Source organism: Schistocerca americana, chromosome X, assembly GCF_021461395.2.
Source record: "Schistocerca americana isolate TAMUIC-IGC-003095 chromosome X, iqSchAmer2.1, whole genome shotgun sequence".
Classification (NCBI taxonomy): Eukaryota; Metazoa; Arthropoda; class Insecta; order Orthoptera; family Acrididae; genus Schistocerca; species Schistocerca americana.
The window spans coordinates 258,516,162-258,538,094 of NC_060130.1; the positions used below are offsets into that span (position 1 = coordinate 258,516,162).

The window sequence follows — 21,933 nt, forward strand, 5'->3', positions numbered from 1 at the left end:
TCAACAATTCCACACCTTCCTCTGTTGTGTGGGCCAACCTCCAACAGCTCTCTGGAACCAAGATCCATTCCCCCATTTCCGGCCTGACAGTAGGTGCCGATGTCATCGTGGATCCTGTTGCTATCTCCAACACCTTGGGCCGCCATTTTGCGGAAGTTTAGATTCCTTCCCACTATCACCCTGTCTGTATACATAGGAAATGAGTGGAGGAGGCTTGGGTGATACCCTTCTCTTCTCTGAATAGTGAGTGCTACAATGCCGCCTTCACTATGAGGGAGCTAGATCATGCTCTCAGTTCATCCTGGTCCTCCACCCCAGGGCCAGATGCTATCCACATTCAGATGTTGCAGCACCTCTCTCTTGCAGGCAAGCACTTTCTGCTTAATGCATACAACTGCATCTGGGCTGAGCCCACATCTGGATACTGGCATGAAGCCACAGTCATACCCATGCCTAAGCCCGGTAAGGACAAAAACCTTCCTTCTAGCTACTGCCCCATCTCTCTTACCTGATTTGTTTGCAAGATGATGGAACATATGATTCATGCCCAGCTGATGTGGTGGCTCAAATCTCGCCATTTACTCATGAATGCACAGTGTGGATTTCGAGTGCGGCGTTCTGCAGTTGACCATCTTGCTACTTTGTCTACCCATGTCATGAACGGTTTTCTGTGGAAATCCCTGACTGTGGCTGTTTTTCAATTTGGAGAAGGCCCACGACACCTGCTGGAGAACTAGTATTCTTCATACTCTTTACACGTGGGGCTTCCGTGGGCACCTGCCCTATTTTCTTTGGGCATTTTTACAAGACCGAGTTTTCAAGGTGCGTGTGGGTTGTGCTTTGTCAGACACCTTTATTCAGGAAAATGGTGTGCCTCAGGGTTCCGTCCTGAGCATCATCCTCATTGCTATCGCCATTAACCCTATCATGGCCTGTCTCCCACTGGGCGTCTCCGCCTCCCTTTTTGTCGATGATTTTGCATTTATTGCAGTTCTCCACAGACCTGTCTCACTGAGCACCATCTTCAGTGCTGTCTTGATCATCTTCACTCCTGGAGCATCGCCAACGGCTTTCGCTCTTCCAATGACAAAACCGTCTGTATGAATTTCTGGTGGCGCAAATGATTTCTCCCACCATCTCTACATCTTGGGCCTGTTGCCCTTCCGTTCATTGACACTACGAAATTCCTGGGTCTCTTGCTTGATAGGAAACACTCTTGGTCCTCCCATGTCTCTTACCTGGCAGCCCACTGTACACAGTCCCTCAATGTCCTACGTGTCCTAAATGGTACTTTTTAGGGTGCCGATAGAACCACCCACCTCCATTTGTACCGGTCCCTTGTCTGTTCGAAACTAGACTATGGGTGCGTTGTTTATGCATCTGCATGCCCATCCCTCTCATGCCACCTCAACACTATCCATCATCGCAATGTCCGTTGGGCCACGGGTGCCTTTTACACCAGCCTGGTTGAGAGTCTGTTTGCTGAAGCTGCTGAACTACCATTGTCCTACCGCTGTGACTTCCTCCTCAGCAGATATGCATGCCGTTTGTCTGTCATGCGTGGCCACCCTTCCTATGCCTCCTTCTTTGATGATTCCTTAGATCATCAATATGTGGCTCATCCCTCTTCCCTGTTACCTCCTGGCGTCCACTTTCGCCACTTGCTACGGCAGCTTAACTTCACACTGCCTGCAACTTTCCCCTTGGGTGTGAACCCTTCACCACCTTGGCTTTGTGAAGCGGCCCATGTTAACCTTGACCTTCATTCGCTTCCTAAGGACACTACTGCAGCCTCGGTCTATCGCCTCCAGTTTCACGACCTTCACATGGAATTTAGCGATAGTGCCTTTGTATACACTGGTGGCTCTCGGACTGACTGTGGGATTTGGTGTTCATTTGTCACTGGAACCAGTGTCTTTCGATATCGGCTTCCGGCCCACTTCTCATTATTTACAGCCGAGCTTTTTGCCTTGTATCAGGCCATGGAGTACATCCGGCAACACAGCCTTCCCAATTGTGGCCTCTGCTCAGACTCACTTAGCAAAAGGTGGTGTCACTTTGGCACCGCCAATGGTCCTCCCTTCATGGGAATAAGCTTTGGCTTATTAAGCCTCTCCAGGTGCCTTGGACAACCTCCTCTCAGTCCTCCCGCCGAGAGATTATTTTAACTCGGCTGCATATTGGGCACTGCCATTTTAGCCATCGTCATTTGCTCAGTTGCGCCCAAATTTTAACTGTCCGCCACTACCTGCTGGAATGCCCCTTTTTTTTTACTAATTTATGTTCCATCTTGGGTTTCCCATCTGATTTATCAGCTGTTTTAACAAATGACACGCATGCTGTCGCCCACATTTTCCTTTTTATCCGCCGAAGCAATATGGTGAAAGCCATTTAATTTTTAGTTTTAGATCTCCATTTTTGTATAGTGTCATTTTTAGCCCTTTTTCCACGTGCCTTGTTTAGATGTATCCTATTCTTTCCATTGGGACTGACGCATAGTCATTTCCCTTGTCTCTATGTTTGTGTTCTGTAGTTTCGACTTCGGCATGCATGGCCTCAGTTGTTTTTCGCCCCCTAAAACAAAACAAACGAACCATAGCAGTCATCTGCTACTGTAGTTGACCAAGGACAACTGCCTTGGGTTACTTTCATCACACATTGCTCTTCTTCCATTCTCCTAATGATTCTTTCTTGTTTGAAGTTGTCCACATGTTGTTTCTGGGCCATTTTGTGACGAAGAACACCAGCACAGTGCACCATCACTGCTCGCTGATTGACACACACTGTCTTCTCCCATTTGCCCCCTGCGGGTCTGGCGGTTAGAATAGGCCAGAGGTATACCTGCATGTCATAAGAGGTGACTAAAAGGAGTCTCACACAATTCGGCCTTTATGTGATGGCACCCTGTCATGTTTGGCCTTCATCTTTCTAAATTTTTCCGAAGAGCAAGCCAATTGGGAAAAGGCGCCTTACATGGTGCATTGTGTCCATTGTGCATTGAGATCTTTAGCCCAGTTTCTCGTCGTGGCATTGCAGTCCGGCTCATTCTCCCACTCTTGGGTGAGGACACCTTCCTGGGTGCGTTTTCCATCATGCACTATGCAGTGTCGCTTTGTGTGCCGATGATGACAGTGGACTTTGTAGCACCTCATATGCAGCATGGTAGGCAGTCCGTTGTGATGTGACCTCCATGTACCCTGTTGGTTGTAGCCCCATGACAACACAAGGATTGCTCTGCTGATGCCTGCGCTGTTAACTACCTACATATAGTCGTGTGAAGTTAGCACCCCTTTTTCAAGAAATATACATTTTTTTCACAGTTCTTGATAGATGTAGCATAGTACTAGAGTTCTTTGTACAAAATTTCAATAGTTCTGCAGAATTTAGCGAAGAAAACAACAATACTCGAAAAAATTTTCGTATCGAAAACATTCTTTGGCAATTTCCGCAAAATGTAAATAAGTACAAGAGTTCTTAGCACAGTTCCGAACAGAGCTCCAAGAGTTCTTTCGAAAATCCAAATAAGATTTTTTTGTGCAGCTAATAGTTTACGAGATAATGGCATTTTAATGAGAAAATCTTTTCACTTACTGTGAAGTTGGCACCCTTTTTTTCAGAAATATATTTTTTTTTTCAGAGTTCTTGATAGATATGGCATAGTTCTAGAGTTCTTTGTAGAAAATTTCAATAGTTCTGCAGAATTTAGGGAAGAAAACAACAATATTCGAAAAAAATCTTCGTATCGAAAACATTTTTTGTCAATTTTCGCAAAAATTAAACTTGTACAACAGTTCTGAGGACAGTTCTGAACAGAACCCCAAGAGCTCTATCGAAAATACCAACATTTTTCTATGGCGAAAATGGTTTGAGATAAATTGATTTAATATGGGACACACTTTCTCTACGGAAAATATAAATATATTCGTACAACAGTTCTGATGACAGTTCTGGACACCACATGAAGAGTTATATCGAAAATCCTAGTGGAATTTTTTTGTGCAGGTAATAGTTTAAGAGGTAATTGCAACTTAATTAAGAATTCCATAAGAGCTCCTACTGTGAAGCTGGCACCCTTTTTTTCAGAAATATATATTTTTTTCAGAGTTCTTGATAGATAAGTCATAGTTCTAGAGTTCTCTGTACAAAATTTCAATAGTTCTGCGGAATTTAGCGAAGAAAACAAAAATACTCGAAAAATTTTCGTATCGAAAACATTCTTTGACAATTTCCGCAAAATGTAAATAAGTACAAGAGTTCTGAGCACAGTTCTGAACAGAGCTCCAAAAGTTCTTTCGAAAATCCAAGTAACATTTTTTACTGCAGCTAATATTTTACGAGATAATTGCATATTAATGAGAAAATCTTTTCACTTACTGTGAAGTTGGCACCATTTTTTTTCGGAATAATATATATATATATATATATATATATATATATATATATATATATATATATATATATATATATATATATATTTTCAGAGTTCTTGATAGATATGGCATAGTTCTAGAGTTCTTTGTACAAAATTTGAATATTTCTGCAGAATTTAACGAAGGAAACAACAATACTCGAAAAAAATTTCGTATAGCAAACATTAGTTATTAATTTTCGCAAAAAGTAAATTCGGACAACAGTTCTGAGGGCAGTTCTGAACAGAACCCCAATAGTTCTATCGAATATCCTAATTACAATTTTTTGTGCAGCTAAGACGTTACGAGATAATTGCAATTTAAGGAGAGAACCACTTCACTTACTGTGAAGTTGGAATCCTTTTCTTCAGAAATATATATTTTGTCAGAGTTCTTGATAGAAATGTCACAGTTCTACAGTTATTTGTAAAAAATTTGAATAGTCCTGTAGAATTTAGCGAAAAAAAACAACAATACTCGAAAAAATTTTCGTATCGAATACATTCTTTGTCAATTTTTGCAAAAAGTAAATTCGTACAACAGTTCTGAACAGAACACCAAGAGCTCTTTCGAAAATCCTAATAATATCTTTTTGTGGCAATGATAGTTTATACAGTAACTGCTTTGATGTTAGACCCACTTTCTCCACAGAAAAAGTAAATTCGTTCAACAGTTTTGATGAACAGTTCTGGTTAACACCTCAAGACTTCTATCGATAATCATAACATTTTTTGTGGTTATAATAGTTTGTATGGTAATTGATTAATTGTGGGGCACACTTACTCAAAAAAAAAAGTTATGTCTGTTCGTATGTTCTGATGCCAGCTCTGGATAGCATTGTAAGAGTTCTATCGAAAATACTAGTAACATATTCTGTGCAGGTAATTGTTTACATAGTAACTGCCTTTATTAAGGAATGCTTATGAGCATTTCCCGTGAAGTTTGAACCCCTTTTACGATAAATATACATTTTTTCATAGTTCTTGATATATATATGCAATAGTTCTAGATTTCCCTGCTCAAAACACGAATAGTTCTGCAGAATTTCGGGAAGAAAACAATAACTCGGCAAAATTTTGGTATGGTAAAAAATTATTTGTCAGTTTGGAAAAAATAAATTTGTATAACAGTTCTGTTGGCAGTTCTGGATAGCACCGGAAGAGTTACATTGAAAATGAGAAGAACATTTTTGTGGCGATAATAGTTTATACAATAATTGTTTTAATCTGATACTCACTTTCTCTACTATAGCAAAATTCGTAGAATAGTTCTGATGACAGTTCTGAATATCACCCACAGGGTTCTACCAAAAACTATAATAAAATTCCAGAATGAGATTTTCACTCTGCAGCGGAGTGTGCGCTGATATGAAACATTATAATAATATTATTTGTGACGATGACATATGAGATAATTAATGTGGGACTCACTTTTGTCATGTAAAAGTAATAAATTCGTACAAAAGGTCTGATGGCATTTCTTAGTACGACCCTGAGAGTTCTACCGACAACTGTAATAACATTTTTTGTGGGGATAATAGTTAATGAGATAATAGCATTTTCGAGAGACCCACTTGGTCTACATTATAATAAATTGGCACAACCCTTTTGCTGACAGTTCTGGATAGCTCCGAAAGAGTTCTTTTAAAAGCCCTCATAACATTTTTATGGTGCCAGTAGATTATGAAATAGATCTGCAGTGGGTGTGCGCCGATGTGAAACTTACTGGCAGATAAAAACTGTGTGCCGGACTGGGTCTCTAACCCCAGGCTATGACGAAGGAATATCGTCACAATATCCTTTCGTCCAGGAGTACTTCTTCTGCAATTTTCGTAGGACAACTTCTACGAAATTGGGAACGCAGGAGATGAAGTACTGCTGGAAGTACAGCTATGAGGACGATCGTAAATTCTCACTTTTATTTTGGAAAACCGAAAATCGAAAACCCGGATGTATATTCTACTAATTACAAAAAGTCTAAATGTTCAGCACTATACAAATGCCAGTACACCTTCTTAAGACTGACTGTAGTAACTGCAGGTGGATGCGTGGGATGTGCACGCTTAGATGATTCAAGGAGAGATGGCTCGTCAGTGCAAAACAAACAGATGGCTGAGAGAGCAGTTACGTTCACACGCGCCATTAACCAGATGGTGTCACACCTGTCGAGAATCGCACCAGAGGTACAATGAGCTATGGTAGAGTGCTGTTGGCGTGGTTACTATGCAACTTACTTGATGGGCATCAATACACCGTTATATTAATGTACAATACTTGAGAAACAATGTCATTCACACACTCCGAGTTCCTTATCACTCAGTACTAAACTAAATTACCGGCCTAGTGATAAGCAGCCTATGTACCTCACTGACTACACATCTTCGTGTTATAAGCAAAAAAGAGAAAAATACCAAGGGACACAAAATATGAATCCGGGTAAACCGGAAATCCGGATTACTGAGGACCAAATAAACGAGGTTCTTGTTAACAAATTTCGAACTTCTTATTAACTTTAATACCGTATCCCCTCAACATAACAACACCTCTATCAGTCATGTATTAAATTAGGATTTAAACATACTACTTAGTTCGTTTGTACAATATATTCAGTAAATATACTTACATTTCTATACATTGTAAAGACTTTTAACTCTCGCTGTAGTGTAACTCACCAAACTTCCACACTTCCTTTCTAACTAGAACAAATGTTTGCAACAATATTAACGACAGCAATTTCAAATTTATTCGTTACACACAGCACATGTTTTTATGTATCCTAGCGTCTGGTGATGTTGCCACATAACTTTCATACATGAGGGTCCTGGGCATATTTTTAGCTTTTATTGGGTCCTGGATGTCATGAGAGCTCAAAACAATTACTGTTTTACGTAATAAAATTCATCTAGTTCTTTCTGATTCTAAAAATATACACTTCATGTATGCCTTTCATTGTTGTGTGATTCAGTATCGACGCTAATGCTCTCTTGATGAGATATGAGCCGATTGCTCGTTTTTATCCACTGTGCCCTTTCGTATTTCATTTCAGCGATTAATTAATTTGTTTATCAACATAGTAAGTAGTACAAAGCTAATCCAGAATGTAACTGCACTTAAATTCTGTTTGAACTGTTTAATCGTCAGTGTCCGCTGTCTGAACGTCAAATATCATATTAATACACTGCGCCTGGTTGCGTTATTTTGTAGGAATTTTATTATTTTAAGTGGGAAGTACTAGATAATGTTGAAGAAATCCAAAGCATATTGTTCGAAGAGCATAATATTATTCGAAATTTACCTGTACCAATAGGTGCAGCCAAAGCAGCATTTGTGATCCTGTAATTACCTCATAGATAACGATATTTGTCTATTGTAGTTTTGTATTCCAATCAGAATTTTGAGAGCATCAAAGCCTCATTTCAGCGTGAGAGAGGGGTAAAATCAATAGATGATATTGAATTGAAAGCCTTCATCAGTCTCTTGTTTTTAATTATTGTTAACAAAAGTAATAGATAAAGCCTGGAAGATATGTGTGGAACTGATGGTGATGGCATTGAAAAATTACACCTCGCAAATGAACATAAAACGTTTCAAATTTATTCTGGAGAGCCTTAGATTTTACAGTCGCGCTATTCGTGATGAAAGGAGACAATCAGACAAGCTAACAGCTATTCGGGAAATATTTACTGTTTTTGTACGCAACTACCACAAATCTTACACCCTTGGAGCAAATGTTATAGTACACAAGAAGCTGGAAGGATTCTGTGGAAGGTACAGTTTTCGCCAATATGTATCAATCAAAACAAACGAGTATGGATTCGTAAGTGTGGATTCTTAAGTATTTTACCTGTACAATTTGGAAATGTACGCTGTGTTGCAACCAGAAGGATTTACCAACTGAGCAATAAACATTTTGATGTTGTTCTGTGACTGTGTAAACCTATATATCAGTCAGGTCGAAATGTGAAAGCGGACAAGTGGTTTACTAGTACTGGAATGATAATAGAGCTATGAAGGGAGAATTTTTCTTTTGTTGGCATGATGAAGAAAGACAAGCGTGGAGATTTCTCTAGAGTTTGCTATCAGTAAAAGGAGGGCTGTCCACATTTCCTTTTTTGGCTTCCACAAGACTGAACTCTAGTTTCCTCCAAACCTAAAAAGGGGAAATGAGTGATTCAGGCATCACGTTTGCATGAAGATAATTCGATAGATGCTGACATTTTAGATAAGCGGAAGCCATCCACCGTAAATTTTACAATAGCGTTAAGTGCGGTATTTTCACAGCGGATAAGCCGAATGCTTTGTACAACGCTGCAAGAAATGTGCGCCGCTGGTCAATGGTTATATTTTTGTAATGATCAGTACAGTTGGAATCTACGCACAAGTGATTTATTGTGGCAACAGTAAGAATTGTATCAGAAGGAAAGGGTTCCTGAATCAGCTATGTTATACAATGGTGTTTTCTTCGCTAAATTCTGCAGAACTATTGAAATTTTGTACAGAGAACTCTAGAACTATGACTTATCTATCGAGAACTGTGAAAAAAATATAGATTTCTGAAAAAAAGGGCGCCAGCTTCATAGTAGGAGCTCTTATGGGGTTCTTAATTAAGTTGCAATTACCTCTTAAACTACTATCAGCACAAAAAAATTCTGCTAGGAATTTCGATAGAACTCTTCACGTGGTGTCCAGAACTGTCATCAGAACTGTTGTACGAATATATTTATTTTTTCCGTAGCGAAAGTGTGTCCCACATTAAATCAATTTATCACCAACTATTATCGCCATAGAAAAATGTTATTACGATTTTCGATAGAGCTCTTGGGGTTCTGTTCAGAACTGTGCACAGAACTGTTGTACTTATTTACAATTTGCGAAAATTGACGAAGAATGTTTTCGATACGAAAATTTTTGCGAATAATGTTTTCCTCGTCAAATTCTGCAGAACTATTGAAATTTTGTACAAAGAACTCTAGAACTATGGCATATCTATCAAGAACTCTGAAAAAAGTATACATTTCTAAAAAAAAGTGTGTCAACTTCATAGTAAGTAAAAAGATTTTCTCCTTAAATTGCAATTATCTCGTAAGCTATTAGCTGCACAAAAAAGTGTTACTTGGGTTTTCTATAGAACTCTTGGAGTTCTGTTCAGAACTGTGCTCAGAACTGTTGTACTTATTTACATTTTGCGGAAATTGCCAAAGATTGTTTTCGATACGAAAATCTTTTCGAGTATTGTTGTTTTCTTCGTTACATTTTGCAGAACTATTGAAATTTTGTGCAAAGAATTCTACAACTTTGGCTCATCTAACAAGATCTGTGAAAAAATGTAAATTTCTCGAAAAAGGGGTGCTAACTTCACACAACTCCTACATATGCCATGGAGTAGATGCCCATCTCCCTGAGGCAGCGAGACTCCTGGCAATGGCCATCCTGCCACGTGGCCCTCACTGAGGGTGGGTGATGCCTGTGGGGAGGGCACCTGGTCGGAGTGGGTGGCATTAGTGTGGATGACCCACCATAAAGTGTAGTACGTCATCTCTTGCTGGTGGTGTGCCGCAAGCAGTCTCTAAGTGGGCAAAGTATAACTCCAATGCTAAGAAATATGACCCCAAATCGTTCCCCTCCATGGCCACATCATGGGAGGAACACCAGGCTAAGGATGACAGTGTAGCTTATTCGCCCAGATACCTCGTATGTACGAGAGTTGATGGGAAATCTTTCATGTCCATGAAGCCTCAGTTTTTTGTGGAGCATTTGGAGGACATGTTTGGGGAAGTGGAGGGCTTGTCCAAAATACGTCCTGGGGATGTTTCTGTTACCATCACGCCCCATAAGAGCTTAAATATGGTCCACCCTTCGAGGGTGACACATTGCCCGAGAAGGTCAAGGTGATGGTCTACCGCTGTGACGTCAAGCCATATATCCCTCCCCCGAAGTGGTGATTTAAGTGCGGGAAGTTCAGCCATGTCTTCCTGCTATGCATCCAGCATCGCATGTCGAGATTGTGGATGTCCATCACATCCAAATACTCCATGTACCCCGCCTCCCATCTGTGTCAACTGTGGAGGGCATCACTCGCCTTGCTCGCTAGACTGCAGGATTTTACAGTTAGAAAAGAAAATAATGGAATACAAGACCCTGGACCGACTGACCTACACTAAAGCTAAGAGGAAATTTGAGCGCCTACATCCTGTGGTCACCCCATCAGTTCCTCACATTCCTGTCGCCTCTCAGAACCAGAAGACTATACCTGCCCCCTTTATGGTGGGGAGGGGGGAAGGGGGGGGGGCACTTCCCTCCCTGTTGCTCCTGCACCACCTACTTCTGGAGCAACACCACACCTCCCCCCCCCCTCCCCTCAGCCGTCAGGGATATCAGTCTCCACTTCTGCGCCAGAGAAGTGTAAGTCTTCTTCGGCTCCTCTTGCTAGCAAGGGGTCCCTTAAGTCACTCCCTTCCCAGGTTTCTGCTAGTGAGAAAGTTGACACCCACCAGTGGCTGAAGTTCCTAAAAACAGCTGATCATAGGGCTTCACACTCATCCTCAGCCCTGGAGACTGAATCAGTGCTCCCAGCCAGGGAAACCCAAGGAGCAGCAAGTGAAATCCAAAAATAATGTCCCCAAGACCAAGGGTATTGCAGTGCCACCCACACCACCGCTACCTACAAGCTCTGCATCTGCGGATGATGCAGAGAGTCAGGCGTCTGCTGATGACCTAGATCTTGCCAGACCCTCAGACTCAATGGATATAGACTGCTCAGGCGAATAGTCGGTAGCAGCAAGTGACCCTGAGGCATAAACTACCTCACTGAATGTTCTACACCTTCCCAGTCTCACGATGACTTCATCCTCCAGTGGAATTGTGGCGGTTTTTTCCACTGTCTGCCTGAGTTACAACTGTTAAGCTTTACACCTGCTTTCTGCACTGCCCTTTGTGGCTATAAAAGGTACTACAGGAACCGCAGCAGCTATAATAGTGTCAGGTGGAGTTTGCCTTTGTCCTAAACTCAGTATGTAGTGAAATTGTGCCCCTTCACACCCCTCTTAAAGCTGTGGCTGTCAGAATAAGGACAGCACAGGAAATAATTGTCTGCAATTTATATCTTCCTTCAGGTGGTGCAGTATCCCTGAATGAATTAACTGCACTGCTTGATCAACTCCGTAAATCTTTCCTACTTTCGAGAGATTTTAACACCCATAACCCCTTGTTGGGTGGCACCGTGCTTACTGGACGAGGCAGAGGTGTTGAAACTTTACTGTATCAGTTCAACCTCTGTCCCCCTGCGGGTCCGGGGTAAGAATAGGCCCGAGGTATTCCTGCCTGTCGTAAGAGGCGACTAAAAGGAGTTTCAACCGTTACGGCCTTCCATGTGATAGTCCCCCTTGGGGTTTGACCTCCATTTTTCAAAATTCTACAGAAGTACGAGCCTTTTGGGGAAGGACACCTTACGTGGTGTACCACTGGTCCTAAGTGCACTAAGACCTTGGCACTCAGCATTGTACCAGCGTTGTAACCATACCCACTATTCCTCAAATTGGGCCTAAACGCCTGATGGGTTGTACAAGTTACGCCCATAGTGCGTCCCCATCTGCACCAGCGATCATGATGGACTTTCCATGGCACCAGAAATCCAGCACGCCAGCCAGCCCGTTGTGGTGGGGTCGTCATGTACCCTCTAGGTTGTAGCCCCCCTGACAACACAGGGATCGTACTGCCGATACCTGAGCTACACCCTCCACACATCGGCCAAGGAGTAGATGCCCGTCTCCTTGGGGCATCAGGACTCCCGGCAACGGTCATTCTCCCAGGTGGCCCTTGCTGAGGTTGGGTGGCGCCCGTGGGGAGTGCCCCTGGTCGGAGTGGGTGGTATCGGGGCGGACGTTTCGCAGATGAAACGTCAGCACGTATCAGGTCGCTCTGTGGCCGAGTCTTTCAAAAAAAAAAAGGTACCGTTTCTAGTTCTGGTTCTCCTGCCCTTTCCCCCTTGGCCACTCCCTGGGAGGAGGGACAGGCCCGCCGGCTTGGGGCGAAGTACTTCCCCCGCTATTTGGTCTGTTCTCGAACCGATGGGTGGACGTTGGCCACCTCCAAGCCCATGTTCTTTGTTCAGCACATTGAGGAGATCTTCGGGGAAATCGAGGCTCTCAGCAAGATGTGTTCAGGGTCCGTTCTTATCAAGACCACCTCCGCCACACAGTCGGCGGCGCTCCAGGCGTGCGACCGCCTAGGGGACATCCCAGTGTCCATTGTCCCGCATCTGGCACTAAATAGGACGCAGGGGGTTATTTTTTATCGTGACCTCCTGCTACAATATGATGAGGAGCTCAGGGCCAACCTGGAGCGCCGAGGCGTGCATTTCGTCCGGCGAGTCCAGCGCGGCCCCAAAGACCGTCGCATCGACACCGGGGCCTTTATCCTCGCCTTCGAGGGGGATGTTCTCCCGGAGAAGGTAAAGGTGATGTGCTTCCGGTGCGACGTGCGACCGTACGTCCCACCTCCTATGCGCTGTTTTTGGTGTTTGCGCTTTGGGCACATGTCGTCACGGTGTGAGGCTGAGCCCCTTTGTGGCGATTGTGGACGTCCTCTTCGTGAGGAACATACGTGCACCCCACCACCTCAGTGCATTAATTGTCCTGGCATCCACTCGCCTAGATCCTTAGACTGCCCCGCATATCAGAAGGAGAAGAAGATACAAGAACTCAAAACTTTGGAACGGCTCTCTTATTCTGAGGCCAGGAAGAAGTATGACCGTCTCCATCCCGTGCCGTTGGCCACTTCGTTTGCCTCAGTTGTGTCCACTCCTTCCGCAGTATCCTCACCCCTATCCTGTCCCCCCTCTGCCTCCTCCGCCCATCAGGGGGCTCTGCCTCCGCCTCCCAAATCCCTCCCTTCCAAATCCTCCTCCCCCGTGGTCCCCGCCCCCTCTGCCCCAGGGGCCACCCTTCCTCCTCCTCCTCTCCCCCCGCCACCTGAGAAGCGATCCTCTTCTCAGGCGTCCATCGGAGAAACGTTCCGGACCCCAGCTTCCGAGGTCCGGCATTCCAAAACGGACCCCGCGCGTGAAGACCTTCTTCGGATCCAGCCCACCATCCCTGTGCCTCCTTGGCTTCCAAGAAGGCCTCCAAGAAGTAGTCTCTATCCCCCTCTCCACCCCGGCGCGTTTCGTCTGACGCTCCATCCGTGAGTCGCTGCTCCCGGCCGTCCTCAGTTACGCCGGGACGCTCTGCTGCCAGGCGCTCAGCTGGCCTCTCGTCGGCAAATGATGCTGCCCCTCCTACACAACCAGGGACAGCGGCCGCAGCTGGCGCCGACTCGATGGAACCGGATCCGCCTCCCGCCGGTTGTAGCGTTGTTCCCTCGCAACCTGGCCCTCCGCGGACGTTGAGGTGACCAGCTCTTCCCCCGTCTGGTTCCCCCAACTTTTTGACTAGCGATGGCCTTGTTACATTGGAACATAAGAGGTATTCGATCTAATCGGGAGGAATTACAACTGCTCCTCCGCCTGCACTGTCCGCTCATCCTTGGTCTCCAGGAAACCAAGTTGCGCCCGACTGACTATATTGCCTTTACCCACTATACCTCGGAGCGGTATGACCTCACCACTGTGGACGGTATCCAGCTCATGGTGGGGTCATGTTGCTCGTTCGGGACGATGTCTATTACCATCCCATCCCATTGACCACCCCACTCCAAGCAATAGCTGTCCGTATTACTCTTTCTGCTTTTACTTTTTCAGTTTGTACCATCTACACTCCATCATCATCTGCTGTTAGTCAGGCTGACATGATGCACCTGATCGTTCAGCTTCCCCCGCCGTTTTTATTGTTTGGCGACTTCAATGCCCATCATCCCCTTTGGGGCTCTCCTGCATCCTGTCAAAGAGGCTCACTCTTGGCGGATGTCTTCAACCATCTCTATCTTGTCTGCCTCAATACCGGCGCCCCGACTTTCCTCTCGGACTCTACTCATACCTACTCCCACTTGGACCTCTCGATCTGTTCTACCACTCTTGCCCGTCGGTTCGAGTGGTATGTCCTTTCTGACACCTATTCGAGCGACCACTTCCCCTGTGTCGTTCGTCTCCTGCACCACACCCCATCCCCACGTCCTTCGAGCTGGAACATACCGAAAGCTGACTGGGGACTTTACTCCTCTCTGCCGACCTTTCCGAACCACAATTTTCTCAGTTGTGACAGTCAGGTCGAATACCTCACGGCTGTTATCATCAATGCTTCCGAACGTTCCATTCCTCGTTCTACCTCTTCTTCACGTCGCGTTTCCGTCCCCTGGTGGAACGAGGCTTGTAGGGACGCTATCCGTGCTCGACGACGTGCTTTACGCACCTTTCGCCGCCATCCTACGTTGGCGAATTGTATTGAATACAAACGACTCCGAGCGCAATGCCGTAGAGTCATCAAAGACAGCAAAAAAGCTTGCTGGGCCTCTTTCACCAGCTCCTTTAACAGTTTTACTCCCTCTTCCGTCGTTTGGGGTGGCTTGCGCCGGCTGTCGGGCATTAAGGCCCACTCCTCGGTACCTGGCCTGACCTCAGGTAATGAGGTCCTTGTTGATCCTGTGGCTGTCTCCAACGCCTTTGGCCGCTTTTTCGCAGAGGTTTCAAGCTCCGCCCATTACCAGCCCGCCTTTCTTCCCAGGAAAGAGGCAGAAGAGGCTCGGCGACCTTCCTTCCACTCGCTGAATCTGGAAACTTATAATGCCCCCTTTACTATGCGGGAACTCGAACGTGGGCTTGCAGTGTCCCGGTCCTCTGCTCCGGGTCCAGATGCCATTCACGTTCAGATGCTGGCACACCTTTCTCCGGCGGGCAAAAGCTTCCTTCTTCGTACCTACAATCGCGTCTGGACCGAAGGTCAGGTCCCCATGTGTTGGCGTGACGCCGTCGTTGTTCCTATACCCAAACCCGGGAATGATAGACACCTTCCTTCTAGTTACCGCCCCATTTCTCTTACAAGCTGTGTCTGTAAGGTGATGGAGCGCATGGTTAATGCTCGGTTAGTCTGGATTCTTGAATCTCGACGGCTACTTACTAATGTCCAATGCGGCTTTCGTTGCCGCCGCTCCGCTGTTGACCACCTTGTGACTTTGTCGACATTCATCATGAACAACTTTTTGCGAAGGCGCCAAACGGTAGCCGTTCTTCGACTTGGAGAAGGCTTATGATACCTGTTGGAGAGGAGGTATCCTCCGCACTATGCACAGGTGGGGCCTATGCGGTCACCTGCCCCTTTTTATTGATTCCTTTTTAACGGATCGAAAGTTTAGGGTACGTGTGGGTTCCGTATTGTCCGACGTCTTCCTCCAGGAGAACGGAGTGCCTCAGGGCTCCGTCTTGAGCGTAGCCCTTTTTGCCATCGCGATCAATCCAATTATGGATTGCATTCCACCTAATATCTCAGGCTCTCTCTTTGTCGATGACTTCGCGAACTACTGCAGTGCCCAGAGAACATGCCTCCTGGAGCACTGCCTTCAGCGTTGTCTAGACAGCCTCTACTCATGGAGCGTGGCAAATGGCTTCCGGTTCTCTGAAGAGAAGACGGTTTGTATCAACTTTTGGCGATATAAAGCGTTCCTTCTGCCATCCTTACATCTCGGTCCCGTTGTTCTCCCATTCGTGGAAACAACTAAGTTTCTAGGGCTCACGTTGGACAGGAAACTGTGTTGGTCTCCACATGTCTCTTGGCGGCCCGTTGTACACGTTCCCTTAATGTCCTCAGAGTTCTTAGCGGTTCATCTTGGGGAGCGGATTGCACTGTCCTGCTTCGCTTGTATCGGTCCATAGTCCGATCGAAGCTGGATTATGGGAGCTTCGTCTACTCGTCCGCTCTGCCATCTCTCTTACGCCGGCTCAACTCCATCCACCATCGGGGGTTACGTCTTGCGACCGGAGCCTTCTACACTAGTCCTGTCGAGAGTCTTTATGCTGAAGCTGCCGAATTACCATTGACCTACTGGCGCGACGTACTGCTGTGTCGGTATGCCTGCTGGCTGTTGTCAATGCCCGACCACCCCTCTTACCAGTCCTTCTTCGCCGATTCTCTCGACCATCAGTACGGGTTGTATGTGTCTGCCCTGCTGCCCCCCGGAGTCCGCTTCTGTCGCCTGCTTCGACAATTGGATTTTGCCCTCCCTACCACCTTCAGAGAGCGTGAGAGCCCGACACCACCTTGGCTCCAGGCTCCGGTTCATATTTATCTCGACCTCAGCTCACTCCCGAAGGAGGGTACTCCGGCTGCAGTGTATTGCTCACGGTTTGTCGAACTTCGTGCTCGACTTGCCGGTCACACCTTTATTTACACCGATGGCTCCAAAACTGACGATGGTGTCGGCTGTGCCTTTGTCGTCGGGACCGCCACCTATAAATACCGGCTCCTCGACCAATGTTCGAGCTTTACGGCCGAGCTTTTTGCTCTCCATCAGGCCGTTCAGTATGCCCGCCGCCACCGCGATTCATCGTATGTACTCTGCTCTGACTCACTCAGTGCTCTTCAGAGCCTTGGAGCTCCCTATCCGGTCCATCCCTTGATTCAACGGTTACAGCAGTCCCTCCATTCTTTTGCTGATAATGGTTCTCCTGTCAGCTTTCTGTGGGTTCCCGGACATGTCGGAGTGCTTGGGAATGAGGCTGCTGATGCTGCAGCCAAGGCTGCAGTCCTCCTGCCTCGGCCAGCCTCCCATTGTGTCCCATCATCTGACGTTCGTGGGGATGTATGTAAGAGGCTTGTGTCGTTGTGGTGGGATGCTTGGTCATCCCTCCAAGGAAACAAGCTCCGGGCAGTAAAACCGCTCCCAACTGCTTGGACAACCTCCTCCCGACCATCTCGGCGAGAGGAGGTCCTTCTGACCAGGTTGCGGATTGGGCATTGCCGGTTTAGCCACCGCTACCTGCTCTCCGGTGACCCAGCCCCGCAGTGCCCTTGTGGTCAGGCATTAACAGTGCGCCATGTTTTATTGTCGTGTCCCCGTTTTAGTCAATTTCGTGTTGTCCTGTCCCTGCCATCTACTTTACCAGATGTTTTAACTGATGACGCTCGAGCAGCTGCTCGTATTCTGCGTTTTATAACTGCCTCTTAAGTACTGGGGCTGCCACACATTTCAGTGTGGCTCATGGTTGTTGCTTGGCCATTGATTTTTCAATTTGCAGCCCAGAACTTCTCCCATCTATTCACTGGAGAGCACATGACGACCTGTATGGTAGTGACCACTTCCCCATCTTCCTGTCACTGCCCTGGCATCAGGCCCATGGACGCCTGTCCAGAATGGCTTAAAACAAGGCGAACTAGGAAACATTCACCTCTGCTGCCACTGTTGAATCTCCCGCAAATGGAAACATTGATATGATGATTGAGCAGTTGACTACAACAATTGTTTCTATGGCAGAAAACACGATCCCTCACTCTTTAGGGTGCCCCTAGCGAAAGGCATCCCTTGATGGTTGCTGGAAGTCGCTGAAGCAATTACGGAGTGTTGTCGAGCTCTACAGCGGCATAAGCGACACCCTTCCCTGGAGCACCTCACCTCAAAGCCTTAAAACGGTTGCATGCCCACGTATGCCAGCTTATCAAATGATGGAAGCAGGAGTGTTGGGAGAGATAAGTCTCAACCATTGAGTGCCATATATCACCTTACCAAGTCTGGGCAAAAGATGAAACGTGTTTTTGGGTACCAGACCCCAACAGGTGTTCCTGGTGTTAACATAAATGGCGTGTTTTCTACCGACACAAACGTGATTGCCGATCACTTTGCTAAGCACTATGCTCGAGCCTCTGTGTCAGATAATTACCCCCCCCCCCCCCCTCCTCCTCCTCCTCCTCCTCCTCCTCCTCCTCCTCCTCCAGCCTTTCACACTCTCAAATAGCGGATGGATGGGAATGTCATCTCATTTACTACATGCCACAGTGAATCCTATAACGCTCTATTTGGATGGAGCTCCTCACTCAGCTCCTGGGCCAGATTGGATCCACAGTCGGATGATTAAACATCTCTCATCCGATTACGTGTGACATCTCCTTGTCATCTTCAACCAGATCTGGTGCAATGGGGTCTTTCCATCGCAGTGATGGGAGAGCACCATCATTCCAGTGCTCAAACCCGGTAAAAACCCACATGATGTTGATAGCTACTGGCCCATAAGCCACACCAATGTTCTTTGTAAGCTGCTAGAACATATGGTGTGTTGGCGGTTGGGTTGGGTCGGGTCCTGGAGTCACGTGGCCTACTGGCTCGATTTAGAGCGGCTTCTGCCAGGGTCGCTCTACCACTGATAATCTTGTGTCCCTCGAGTCTGCCATCTTTTTTGATTTACGAAAAGCGTGTGACACCACCTGGCGACATCGTATCCTTGCCACATTGTACAAGTAGAGTGTCTGAGGCCTGCTCCCGATTTTTATCCAAAATTTCCTATCACTTCGTACTTTTCGTGCCCAAGTTGGCGCCCCCCATAGTCCCCCCCCCCCCCCCCCCCCCCATATCCAAGATAATGGTGTCTTGCAGGGCTCTGTATTGAGTGTGTGTGTCTTTTTAGTGGCCATTAATGGTCTAGCAGCAGCTGCAGGGCTGTCCATCGACCTTCTCTGTATACAGACGTCTTCTGCATATTGTACTGCTCTACAAGTACTGGTGTTGCTGAACAGCGCCTACAGGGAGCCATCCACAAGGTGCAGTCATGGGCTCAAGCCCATGGTTTCCTGTTTTCGGTTGCAAGTCATGTGTTATGCGCTTCTGTTGGTGTCGTACCGTTCATCCAAAACCAGAACTTTACCTTAATGACGATCCACTCACTGTAGTGGAGACATACCTATTCTTAGGTGATGACCCACCTCAGTGTTGGTGCGGCACCCAGCTGACAGTGGCCCATATCTTGGTGAGCTGACCTTCTTTGGCTGCCCTGCGACGGACTCTTCAGTTACCGGACTCATTGCCATTAATTTTAGCTGACAAAGCCTCATCAGCTAATTTAGTTTTACGTTTTATACGTGATGGTGGGTTTTATCATTCTATATAAATTTTATTGCCTGTCCTTTGTCCCTTTGTGTTCTGCACTCTAATGCTTTTAGGGTGGATGTTTTAATGTGTCTCAAAGTGGATGGCTTTTCCTTTTTATTCTCATGGTCAGCCAGCCATGGTCATCCGCTCTCTTGTTTTTACCCCTTCTACCTGTTTCTTGCTTCTCTCTCTAGTTTTCTTTTCCTGTTTTGTCCATAGCAGTTTTGGTTGTCCGTCTGTCGTTCTTCTGGTTCTTCCTTTCTCCTGTTATTGTGCTGTATGTCTCCTTTCTTTTCTTCTTTCCCTTGGGTAATTACTTTAAGGGAACAAGGGACCAATGACCTCTCAGTTTAGTCCCCTTCCCCCTCCCTCCCCCCATTTTTAAACCAACCAATCTTTTCCCTTTCCTGCAACTGCCTCATGTTATAGGGTTAGTCCCATTTGGCACTACAGTTACGCTGACCTTGCACCACGTGATGTCCAACTTTCTGTGCATGACAGAGACCTCTGTCAACATGCTCCCACATTTTCATTCATTTCTACCAAGTTGTTTGTATGTTATGTTACTTTATCTCATTCTTAAATTTTGCAGTGCAATGTACTTTCACAAATGGAGACTCATGTCAAACACCATCAAAATGAAGGTTTCCCTTTTGCATCTAAACAATAAACTCACCAGAGGAAAATTCAACATACAGTTTTAAAACACTATACTTAGAATAAAAACACCAAAGTACCTGGGAGTAACCCTTGTAGAATTCTTTCAGAGAGCGTCTAACAAAAACAGCCAAAAATTTGGAAACAAGAAACATCATCATTCAAAAGCTGTGTAGTACAACTTGGGGAGCATCTGCATTACGTCTACGTTCTTCTTTTCTGGGTCTTTTCTCAGCTGCTGAATATTGTGCACCAGTTTGGCTAAACAACTCCTGTGCACAAAAGATAGGTGTCCAACTAAAGAACACCATGAGAATAATTGCTGGTGTTACGAAGTCAACATCTACAGAATTGTTGCCAGCACTAAGCCACATTCCAGCCCCTAAACTAAAACACATAAATGCTTTCACAAATGAGTACCAAAAGATAATGGGTAGCAAAATCTATCAAGATGTCGATGAATTGGGCCATAAGACTCTGCTCTAGATGATCACCGGCAATAACAGCAAGGGGCACTGTTGAATATATGTTCAGCATTACTAATGCACAGACTCAAGAATGGATGGGGCAACAAAGTGATAATATGCTGTGTAACACCCAAAAACCACTTGCATTTGACTTGCCTCATAAAACATCAATACTAAACAGAATTACAAGCCAACATAGCAGATATGCATATTTTTTACACAAATAGGGTAAGCAATCATTCCCACTTTGTGATTGTGAAGAACCACAGACCATCACAGAAGAATGCTGCACCAGATCATACAATGGTAGAACAGAAGACTTCTCACTAGCAACTCCAAAGTCGATAGAGTGCATAAATGCCCTAGATGTTTATAAGCTTTTAAATAGTATATGTTGTGCTCTTCAGTCGTATCGATTTTTTTCACTGTGTTTCAGAAAGCCATACAATAAATAAAATAAATAATTGTTGTCTTCCAAGTGATGAGAGGTCACTTTTCAGACAGTCCCCCAGCTGGAGGCAGCACCAGGACAAGCAGTGTTGGCACTGGCAGGGGTTAAGGGTTGAGGAAGAAGGCTGTGGATATTCTCAAATCTGGCTTGGAGCAGTGATGCTTCTTGCCTTATCAAACATTGATATTGCCACACATTCTCTCAAAATTTGCTACCTGTGTTCATGGTACATGGTAACAGTAAGATTTTTTGAGAGAGAGAAGACGTGTCTTAATGCATGATTTCATGTTTTGTAATGGCACCATTGGCCATGCTGGTGAGTAGCCTAAACAACCACCACCATTGAAATTTTGTTCTGCTGTCCTCCCATCACACACTATTCAGTGGTATGTGGCTGACGATCACAAGCAGCCACATCTATATCTGAATCCACCTTCGAAAGCAGTTCTCAAAAGAAAGCTGCTGATATTTTAAGAATATGGTGAGAAAATTACAACTCACTTTTGATATGATTGCCACACCTACAGGATCTGACACACTGTATGTCCTATGGTCTGTTAGCCATAGGTCATGAAGAAAAGACAGTGCTTGGTTTGTTTCAGTTCCAAATGTGTTTCATGCAACCACAGCTTGATTATGGACGTACGGTTCAGCGAAGTCTAAACATTAAGTTGGCTGGGTGAGCATTTAGCATCAGCTCTGTGCACACACTTGCTACTGAGTACAGTGATCCATCATTTGCCGTGAGATTCACAATTTGAATTTGAACTGAGCCTACGAATACCGGACAAAAGCTTTCGACTCATAACATAACAATGATGTGACGCCGTACCTAGACAGACAGACAGAGAACAGAACAGTGAAAATATTTTTATTTTGCATCTAGATTATTTTTTTAGGCCATAGATTTTGGTGACAGTTTGATTTGTAGCATAGCCTATGTCTGG

The 21,933-nt window shown here is 45.5% G+C and overlaps 1 protein-coding gene across 1 annotated transcript in view; it reads left to right on the forward strand.

Moving 5' to 3' along the window:
* The window catches only part of LOC124555690 (ras-related protein Rab-31), a 91,284-nt gene that overhangs the window by 24,168 nt on the left and 45,183 nt on the right, over nucleotides 1-21,933 (forward strand). The window lies entirely within an intron of this gene.